At 43.6% G+C, this 10,474-nt stretch overlaps 1 long non-coding RNA gene across 1 annotated transcript in view; it reads left to right on the top strand.

Moving 5' to 3' along the window:
- The first annotated feature begins 1,053 nt into the window (after nt 1-1,053).
- Nucleotides 1,054-10,474, top strand: part of LOC129546296 (uncharacterized) — a 33,941-nt gene continuing 24,520 nt past the window's right edge. Inside the window, exon 1 of the long non-coding RNA XR_008683857.2 lies at nt 1,054-1,421. This is a non-coding gene — a long non-coding RNA (uncharacterized LOC129546296). The remainder of the gene's footprint in view (nt 1,422-10,474) is intronic.

Raw genomic sequence — 10,474 nt, 5'->3', positions numbered from 1 at the left:
GAGCTCCAGTCAGTTACAGAGAGTTGAGCTTTTTTTACAATTATTTTAAAAATCCTTGGTCCAAGAGAAAATGAAAGTGCTGGTCGTTCAGTCCTGTCTGACACTTTGTGACCCAATGGGCTGTAGCCCTCCAGGCTCCTCTGTCCATGAACTTCTCCTGGTAAGAATATTGGAGTGGGTAGCTGTTCCCTTCCCTAGTGGCTCTTCCTGACCTAGGGATCAAATCCAGGTCTCCTGAATGGCAGGCAGATTCTTTACCATCTGAGCCACCAGGGAAGCCCTCCTTGATCCAAACGGGTCTTCATTTTGTTGTATCAGTTATGAATCTTATACAGATGAGTGTCAAGAAATAGTGCAGAATCAGATAATTAACCAAGAAAGGAACTAAAACAAGGAACTGAAACTTTTCCCTTACCTCTTTTTGCAAGGGTTTCACAGATTCTCAGCTAAGAAGGCATTCAGTTCAGTTCAGTTCAATTGCTCAGTCGTGTCCGACTCTCTGCGACCCCATGAATCACAGCATGCCAGGCCTCCCTGTCCATCACCAACTCCCGGAGTTCACTCAAACTCACGTCCATCGAGTCGGTGATGCCATCCAGCCATCTCATTCTCTGTCGTCCCCTTCTCCTCCCGCCCCCAACCTTTCCCAGCATCAGAGTCTTTTCCAGTTAGTTTATGCAAAAATCACAGTGTACATTACCTCAATATATTCTATACATACTGGTTAACAGCACAGGCCCTAGACTGCCTTGGTTCAAATCCCACTTCCACCACTAATTGGTTGTGTGAAGGCAGAGAAGTTATTTCATATTTCTCTCTAATGTTTTGTTAATCTATTAATCAGGGGAAATGATGATGCTTTTTTCCAGAGGGATTTTGAAAGGATTAAATGACAAAAATGTATGTAAAGTATTTCACTTGCATTCAAAATGTTGCACAAATCTTTCTTTTTCTTTTGCTACATTTCCTGCTTTAACTCCTCCCTTTCCAAGAAATTCTGCTATAGTTGTATGGGCTTCCCTGGTGACTCAGACAGCAAAGAATCTGCTTTCTATGCGGGAGACCTTGGCTCCTTCCCAGGATGAGAAGATTCACTGGAGGAGGGCATGGCAATCCACTCCAGTATTCTTGCCTGGAGAATACCCATAGACAGAGGAGCCTGGCAAGCTACTATCGATGGGATCACAAACAGTCAGACAGGACTGAACGACTAAGCACAACACAGCATATGTAAATATACCTGTGTTGTATAGCTAAACTGGAAGATAAAGCAGGAGAAACTTGGCTTCAAGAAGACAGTCATCTCTGGTGAAAGAGTATAAGGCCTGTCTCCATCTGGAAAAGAAATTGATCCCAAGCCACCCGTTCCTTCAACAGAAGCAGACAGGACTTCAGCCCCTGACCTGGAGAAAGGAGGACAGGTGAGAAGCATCCTACATTAAATGGGTGGGAGAGAGGGACAGTTGCCTTCTCAAGTCTATTCTCCACTGGAGTAACATTTTACGGTTTTATTATAAAAGAATTCTGATTCTGAAAGTTGGAAAACACAAACACATATTAAAGAAGAAACCCAAATTGAACCCTGATTTCATAGCTCAGAGATAACTTCTATTCATGTTTTGAAGCAATTTCTTTAGTCCTTTCCTATGCATCTATTTGCACATCTATAATTAACATAATTGAGATCAGTGATATATATAGTTTTGTCTACCTTTCCCATTGTTTTATTATAAGCATTTTTCAGTGTCACTGAAATATCTTCAAAACATTCCTTCTAATGACTACAAAATTGTCCTTTGGATGAATACACTACAATTTATGTATTTATTTTAATAACTTTTTTATTTTCTAATCACAAAATAATTGCATGTCCATTTATAAACTTAGAAAATGTAATGTATAAATCACCCATAATCTTATCTCTTAGCTATAATCACTGTTAATATTTTGATAAATTTCCTTCTTGTCGTTTTCGGTGACTAGCTATTATTACATACCTAACTAATTGAGGTCATATATCACATGTATTTTCCCATGTCATTAAAAATGCTCTCCAAATTTTTAGTGCCTATAAATAATAAATGATACATGCCTGATCTCAATCTCTTACTGGTAGGGAGGGAAGAAATTTCCAGCCAACAAGACAGAAAATGTCCACAAGTAGAGGAAAAGGAGGAAGGGAGGGAAAAAGAGAAGTTTATTAACTGACAAAAATGAAAAGAAGTTCTGTCATTGCTGAATTCAGAGGCTCAAACAACGTCTTTAGAACTTAATTGTCATTTCTCATTTCGTATCACCTGCATTGGTATCATTGTCTCCAATATGGACAATATATTTTCCTGAAGGAAAGCTGGTCATGTAAAGCCAGCTGGTCTCTGGCTTATATTGTTACAGCTCTTGGTCCCAGAGGAGACGACAGTGGTTTTCCCGATGGCTTCTGAAGAAAATGATCAGCGGAGCTGGTGGTGTGTGCCTCAGCTGAATGAATCACTGGGTTGGGGGATGGAGCATCCATTGGCAAAGCTGAGGTCTGGGAACCCCACTTAGTGGGACGCAGGATGGCCAGTTCTACTGAACTGCACAGTAGGAGGTGTGGGCTTCTCTAAACAAGAAAGGAAGGCCAGCAGAGTCATGTCCAAGTTGATAAGAGGTCAACAGTCACATCATCACAGGTGGCAGGATCAGGAGAGGACAGAGAGGAGGAGGCTGGGGGTGACTCAGGTCTGACTGACCAGGTGCCCTCCACGCAATCAGGAGCAGGAGGTGTGGCCCTCAGGGAGGTGAGACATGACGCACTCCCATTTATTTACCCATTCCCATATTGTTAACCATTTATGTTGTCCCAACTTTCTTTTTCTTTTTTAAAAGTTTTATTTATTTCATTCATTTTTGGCTGTGCTGGGTCTTCATTGATGCGTGTGGGGTTTTTCTAGTTGCAGAGAGCAAGGGATACTTTCTAGTTTGGGGCTACCCTCTAGTTGTGGTGCTCGGGCTTCTTGTGGTGGCTTCTCTTCTTGCAGAGTACAGGCTCTAGGCATGCAGGCTTCAGTAGCGGTGGTACATGGGCTTAATTGCTCCATAGCATGTGGAATCTTCCCAGATCAGGAACTGAAACTGTGTTCGCTGCATTGCAGGCAGATTCTTAACCACTGGACCACCAAGTAAGTTCCCAGCTTCCTTTCTCATCAGTTACTCTGCTAAGAACTACTTTCTTTTTTCATTTACTTTACAAGAATATTTATTCACTTATAACTGTAAAATAAACATGTTCTTGATAAAATGCAGAAAGATAACACCTGTATTTCTATTACCTAGGGGCAACCAAATTGTGTTTGTGCTGTGTGTATACACACATGCACAAACAAATATACATATACAAAATTGATGTCATATTTCAAATAGAATTTTCATTCATGATTTTTCAGTTCAGTTCAGTTCAGTCACTCAGTCATGTCCGACTCTTTGCGACCCCATGAATCACAGCACGCCAGGCCTCCCAGTCCATCACCAACTTCCGGAGTTCACTCAAACTCATGTCCATTGAGTCAGTCATGCCATCCATCCATCTCATTCTGTGTCGTCCCCTTCTCCTCCCGCCCCCAAACCCTCCCAGCATCAGAATCTTTTCCAGTAAGTCAACTTGTCGCATGAGGTGGCCAAAGGATTGGAGCTTCAGCTTTAGCATCAGTCCTTCCAATGGACACCCAGAATTGATCTCCTTTAGAATAGACTGGTTGGATCTCCTTGCAGTCCAAGGGACTCTCAAGAATCTTCTCCAACACCACAGTTCAAAAGCATCAATTCTTCAGTGATCAGCTTTCTTCACGTCCAACTCTCACATCCATACATGACCACTGGAAAAACCATAGCCTTGACTAGACGGACCTAGGTTGGCAAAGTAATGTCTCTGCTTTTTAATATGCTATCTAAGTTGGTCATAACTTTCATGATTTTTAGTTAAAATTAAATTTGAAACTTTGTTATTAAATAGCCTTTGCTATCAGAATTCTGATAGATGTATATTTCATCATGTAAATTATCAAAAAAAAAAGTAGCCATTTCTTGGTTTGGGGACATTTAGGTCATACCCATTTTTTCACTATTGTAGGTAAACCTGTATTTGGTATAAATATGTGTCTGCATCTCTGATTATTTCTTTGGCATAGAGTTCTAGAAGTGGAGACACAGGGTTAAAGTGTGTGAATACCCTAATGAGTACAGTCGCGCAGACTGGCCTAGGGTCACATATTAGTGTTGAAGGAGAAGTGAAATGAGGGCATTCTATGTGACCCAAGACAATCAGAATGCAGATGATAGGAAGACCAGGAGAACTCACTTGAACATGGGGGCTACAACTCTGGCCTCACAGGGAAAAAAATCAAGATTTGTTTAGGTTGCCATTCTACAGGATCAAATCTTAACTTAGACACATTTGGGAGTTTCACACTGTGACTTACACAACTGTCCCTCGTAGACTGACCCACAGGAAAACAAGCTACACTCTACCACTGATCTCATTTCAGTTCTACTCTGAGTTGAGCCTATCTGCTCCCAGCCACTCAAGCCTTCCGAGACAGAATGATCTCCACCGGGAATGCAAGTAGAACGAACTGGAGAACCTCATTTGCCAGAAACATGCCACCGAGAGTTTTGTTCTTTCCCCCCACCCCCGACAAAACAGAGAGAGGGAACATCATTTCCCAGAGGATTCCGCAGACTCTGCTCTGTGGAAAGTGAGAAAGAATAGGGTAGGGGACAAATAGAGATTTCTCCACCATCCTACAGCAGCCTGGCAGAGCTGGCGGTTAGGGGCGGGAATCCTGAGGGCCATCTATAACTGGGAGTGAAAGTCGCTCAGTCGTGTCCGACTGTTTACAACCCCAGGAACTGTATAGTTCCTGGAGTTCTCCAGGCCAGAATACTGGAGTGGGTAGTCTTTCCCTTCTCCGGGGGATCTTCCCAACCCAGGGATCAAACCCAGGTTTCCCACATTGCAGGCAGATTCTTTACCAGCTGAGCCACAAGGGACGCCCACAACTGGGAGAGAAGCATGGAAGTGAAGAAGGACCACTTCATGGACCAGGGTGAATAGCAGTAATTTTATTTTTAGGGGTGGCCATGAATCCAGAGGGTTTCCCTGGTGGCTCAGACAGCAAAGAATCAGCCTGCAATGCAGAACACCCGGGTTCAATCCCTGGGTGGAAGATCCCCTGTAGAAGGGAATGGCTACCACCCCCCCACACCCCCCCAGTATTCTTGCCTGGACAATCCCATGGACAGAGGAACCTGGTGGGCTACATTCCTTGGGGTCACGAAGAGCGACTGAACGACAATGACTCCATAGCTTCGGAGAAAAAACTGTAGCTGGGGAGGATTTCTGGGATGCTTTCTGTAAGGTATTTGGTCTGGTTCTTTAAAAATACCCACAACAAATATATGAGTTCATCTTTCAGGCTGCCAGAGACAGATTCACATTTCTTTTGACTGTGACTCTTCATTGATGCTGGGCTACAAGAAACCAAGGAAAAAACTTTACAAACCAACCAAAATCTGAACCACCATATCCTCCTTGGAGGCTCTCTCTGTGTTTTACACAGGGTCGATAAGAATTTATTCACTATACTTTTTTCCTCTCTGATCCGCCACCCAAATGTTTGACACTTTCCTATTTTATAACGGGGTTGCCTCACCATGTGATTGTGGAAAAGGTATTCTCAAGTCAAATGGTCTCCTCTGTTCTGCACTTTTCTTTTTTCTCACCTTACTACAGGCTCCTGATTGATCACAACTGACTATCATTGCAAGGACTTTGCTTTGCTTCGTGCACTCCATAGCCTGGTTCCAGAACTTTACACCTTGTGTTGCAAAACACATACTTGCTAAGTTACAGTGAAGGCAAAGAAAAACTTTTCCAGGATTAAATAAATCTGCTTTGTCTTCATTTATTCATCAGATCAACAAACACGGATGAAGGATTTAATAGAGAAAAACCTCTTTTCTTCATTCTGTGATACCAACTGTTTTCCTGTTCTCCCTCAAGAATATGACTTTCATCTGTGGGTCATTTTAGAATTGGCTCTAACCAAAGCACATCCCGGAATGAAGAAAGCAGGTTCTTCCTGATAAAGACCTGGTTTCTATTGTGAAAGGGCCGAGGAGGTCAGTCAGTGCCCTCCCTGTCTAAAGAGCAAAGCATTCGTTTTTGTATTGAGATGTTTAAAATTCTTTTATCAAGAAGTTCTTTGGCCTGATAATTAAGGTATGTGTTTGGCTTAGTTTATCTTATCTGAGGATGAAAGGAGAAAAGAACTGTGGTTTGGGAGGGGAAGGAGGCCTTCTTAGGACGATAACCTCAAGATAGAAAAAGGCATCTCTGAGTCAAGATAGGCCAGAACAGCCTCATCAAAGAACGTGGTGGCAAAGGAGGGCAGAGGTTTTAGGAGTTACCATGTGTGGGTGCTCCCCTGCACTGCAGTGAAAGTCGGATGGAGCAAAAGGTAGGGCAGAGTGTCCCTTTCACCACACCAGCTTCTGGCTGGGAACCTGGCTTGCTGGTCTCTCAGGCCACGTGTGAGCAAGCGTATGTCACCAACAAGCGAGTGAGGGCTGGTTGTGGGGGAAAGTGTCAAGTGATCAACCCTCTAGGTTTGCCTGGACGCTCTAGGTTCTGCACTGACAGCCTTGCATCCCCGAAAACCCCTCAGTCCCTTGCAAAACTAGACACTTGGTTATCCTATTCACCAACCAGAGCAGTATCATGGAAAATTAAGGTATTTGTGGATTCACTACAACATACTCCTTTTCACAACTTCAAAATGTTCAGATTGCAGCTCCACAAATACCAAGTTACTCAGTTATAAAACCGGAAAGCATTGGATTAGCCTGAATGTGGGAAATGGTGAGACTTGTGGACAGTTGTAAACAATTCACTGCAAATATAGGGGAGGGAGATGCTAGTGTTTGTAAGAAGCAAACAGTGGTAAAAATGTAGAGGGTTTACTTTTTAGTTATTTAAAATATGTAGAATGCTGTTGATTTTCTATTATTGTATAAGATTTATTTATCTATTCTGGGTCTTCGTTGCTGTGCGGGTTTCTCTCTAGTTGCAACAAGTGGGGACTGCTTACCTGCTGTGGTGCACAGCTTCTCTTGTTGTGGAGCAGGGGCTAGTAGTTGTGGCGCACAGGCTTAGTTGCTCAAGGCGTGTGGGATCTCAGATCAGAGATCAAACCTGAGTCTCCTGCATTGGCAGGCGGATTGTTTACCACTGAGCCACCAGGGAAGCCCTGATTTTCTCTTTATTGTTAACATGTTTTTATATCAATAGAAGATTTTTGTTTGTTAGTTCATTTGTTTTGGATTCAGAAAATTTAACTATTTTACAAGGGATTTCATTGGTTAACTTGCAGATCAGTCCCACTCCAGTGCTTCCTATGGTCTTAGCTGTTTAACTTTGAATCCTCCCAACAACAGGATATGAAGAATGTAAACCTCATGCTTGGGGAAGTACTGTTTGCACATTTCTTAATGTTCAGCTGAAAACCATCCGCTTCACGTACTGCTGACACTACAAGTTCAGGGTCGCTAACATAAACCAGGCACCCAACCTTGCCTGCTGCTGCATCGCTTCAGTCGTGTCCGACTCTGTGCGACCCCATAGACGGCAGCCCACCAGCCTCCCCGTCCCTGGGATTCTCCAGGCAAGAACACTGGAGTGGGTTGCCATTTCCTTCTCCAATGCATGAAAGTGAAAAGTGAAAGTGAAGTCGCTCAGTCGTGTCCGACTCTTAGCAACCCCATGAACTGCAGCCCACCAGGTTCCTCCATCCATGGGATTTTCCAGGCAAGAGTACTGGAGTGGGGTGCCATTGCCTTCTCCGAACCTTGCCTAGTCCTATTTTCCTCCAAATTCTAATCCAACGCCCCCCCCTACACACACACCCTCCTGCCTTCTTTTCTTCTCTTAACTGATTCAGAGAGCACAGCCTTCATCAGAGGCTGCCATCCTGCCAGCAGAACCTCTACCCTGACTCTGTCCACATTTTTTCATCTCTCTCTCTTCCTGCCGTCATAAAGGAATTGCTTCCTTTCCTTTTTTAAAGAAACATCTTTCCCTAGCTTAGCTTTATTTAATTTTTAAAAAACTTTATATCAGATTATAGCCGATTAATAAAGTTTTAATAGTTTCAGGTGAACAGCAAAGGGCCTCAGCCATACAAATATATGTATCCTTTCTCCCCAGGTGGCTCAGTGGTAAAGAATCTGCCTGCCAGTGCGGGAGATATGGGTTCGATCCCTGGGTCAAGAAGATTCCCCCGGAGTAGAAAATGGCAACCCACTCCAATATTCTTGCTTGTAAAATTCCATGGACAGAAGAGCCTGGTGGGCTACAGTTCATGGGGTTGCAAAGCGTTGGACACAACTGAGCGACAAAACATGCACACATGCATTTGTCCCCCAAACTCCCCTCCCTTCTCTAAGACTGTGAGTCTGTTTCTGTTTTGTCAATAAGTTCATTTGTATCACTTCTTTTTTGATTCCAAGTATAAGGGATGTCATATGATATTTCTCCTTTGAGTTACTTCACTCAGTGTGACAATTTCTAGGTCCATCTATGTTGCTGCAAGTGGCATTATTTCATTCTTTTTAATGGCTGAGTAATAAAGAATTGCTTTCTTTTTAAGTCACAGCCTCTACCTTGCTGACTCCATCCTCACCTCCCTCCCAGGATCTTCCACATCAGTCACCACCACCTTGCCTCTGTATTTTCAGCTATGGCTCCATCCTTTAGCATTTCACATGCTGAACTAACTCCTATCTTTAAAATAAATTATTTGTTCTAGTCCAGTTGCTCTCAGTGCTAGTTACTGATGAAAATCACCTGGGAAGCTTTGAAAACTTGACAGTGGCCAAGCTGTACCTTGGAACAGTTAAGTCAGAATTGGCAGGGGTGGGGCTCAGTGTCAGAAGTTATTTTGAAAGCTCCCCAGGTGATTGAGGAACACCAATTCAACCTACCTATCCTTCCAGCTACCCCATCTGTCCTCACTCACTGTCAAACTCAACTTGCTGCCTCCTTTCCCTGACCCCTCATTTACGCCTCTACCAGTGTGACCTCACCTCTGCCCACTAAGCCGTCAAGGTCACTGAGGAAGTTCTCATTGTCGCATCCCACTCTGAGCAGCAGCCTGACCTGTTGGCTACCCCTTCCTCCTTGAAGCCGTCCCTTCCCTTGGTCCCCGTGCTGCCGTCTCCTGTCTTTCTCCTTATCCCTCTGGCCTTCCAGTTTCCTGGGCTTCCTTTCCTCAGGTCTGTCCGTCACCTTTTCTCTACCACTCTTGTTGGGTAATCTCCTCCCCTCTCTTGACTTTTCTTGCCACCCAGTGTTTAAAGACTCCCAAGGAGCCCACCCAGATTTCTTGAACAACTCTATCCTATCTCCCACTGTTCTCCTATACAGCTCCACACAGTGCGCTCAGGAGCAACCTCAAATTCCATGCCAATCAAACATTTCATCTCACCTCATACTCCTGAATATGTTCTTTCTTCATTGTTTCCTGCCAACTTACATCCAGTTGCCCAGTAATGTGGGCATTACCCGTGCTCTTAGAAAGCGCTCATCCTCTCATTCAATTCCAGTTTGTGCTTTCTCCTGAGTCGTTTTAATTCAGCTTTCATTTAAAATATTACTCCTCTAGGAGGCCTTTTCTGATGCCTAGACTAGGCTTGGCTCCCTGCTATGTGCTTTGAGAACATGTGACTCTTGCCCTAGCATAACATTTAAAACCTATAGTAATTGCTTAATGGCTGACTTCCACTGGCTAGGGACTCAGAGCAATACAGTCTTTACCCACCAGGATCTTAGAATCAAGAGAAGAAAAGGAATCATCGTAATAATCTCATCCTCTGTCTTCCCCTTCTCCTCCCACCTTCAATCTTTCCCAGCATCAGGGATTTTTCCAATGAGTCTGCTCTTCACATCAGGTGGCCAAAGTATTGGAGCTTCAGTTTCAGCATCAGTCCTTCCAATGAATCAGGGTTGATTTCCTTTAGAAGAGATGGTTGGATGGCATCATTGACTCAATGGGCATGAGTTTGACCAAACTCAGAGATGGTGAAGGACAGGGAAGCCTGGCGTGCTGCAGTTGATAGGCTCACAGAGTCAGATATGACTTAGCGACTGAATAACGATAAACAGAAAAAATGCACAGGTTATGTGTAAGGTTCTCAATTTGTAAAAGGATTGCTTGACTATTCATAGAGGGCTTGAGGGGACCAGCTGAAGAAGGCTTGTGGGGCAGGTGGAGCCTCCCTGTTTCAGTCTAGTACATTACCCAGAGGTAGGTCTGCTGAGTTGATTCCAAGTGAATTCTTCTGAAAGAATAGGATAAAATGCATGTATCTTCATTTAGAAATGCTGACTCTAGTGGTTAAGAACACTGTATATTTGAAAGTTGCTAAGAAAATAGATCTT

Source organism: Moschus berezovskii, chromosome 1, assembly GCF_049115385.1.
Source record: "Moschus berezovskii isolate FMDL1 chromosome 1, NW_MosBer_1.0, whole genome shotgun sequence".
In the NCBI taxonomy this organism is placed as follows: Eukaryota; Metazoa; Chordata; class Mammalia; order Artiodactyla; family Moschidae; genus Moschus; species Moschus berezovskii.
The sequence above is the reverse complement of the archived record's forward strand: the minus strand, read 5'-3'. Positions and strand labels throughout refer to the sequence as shown.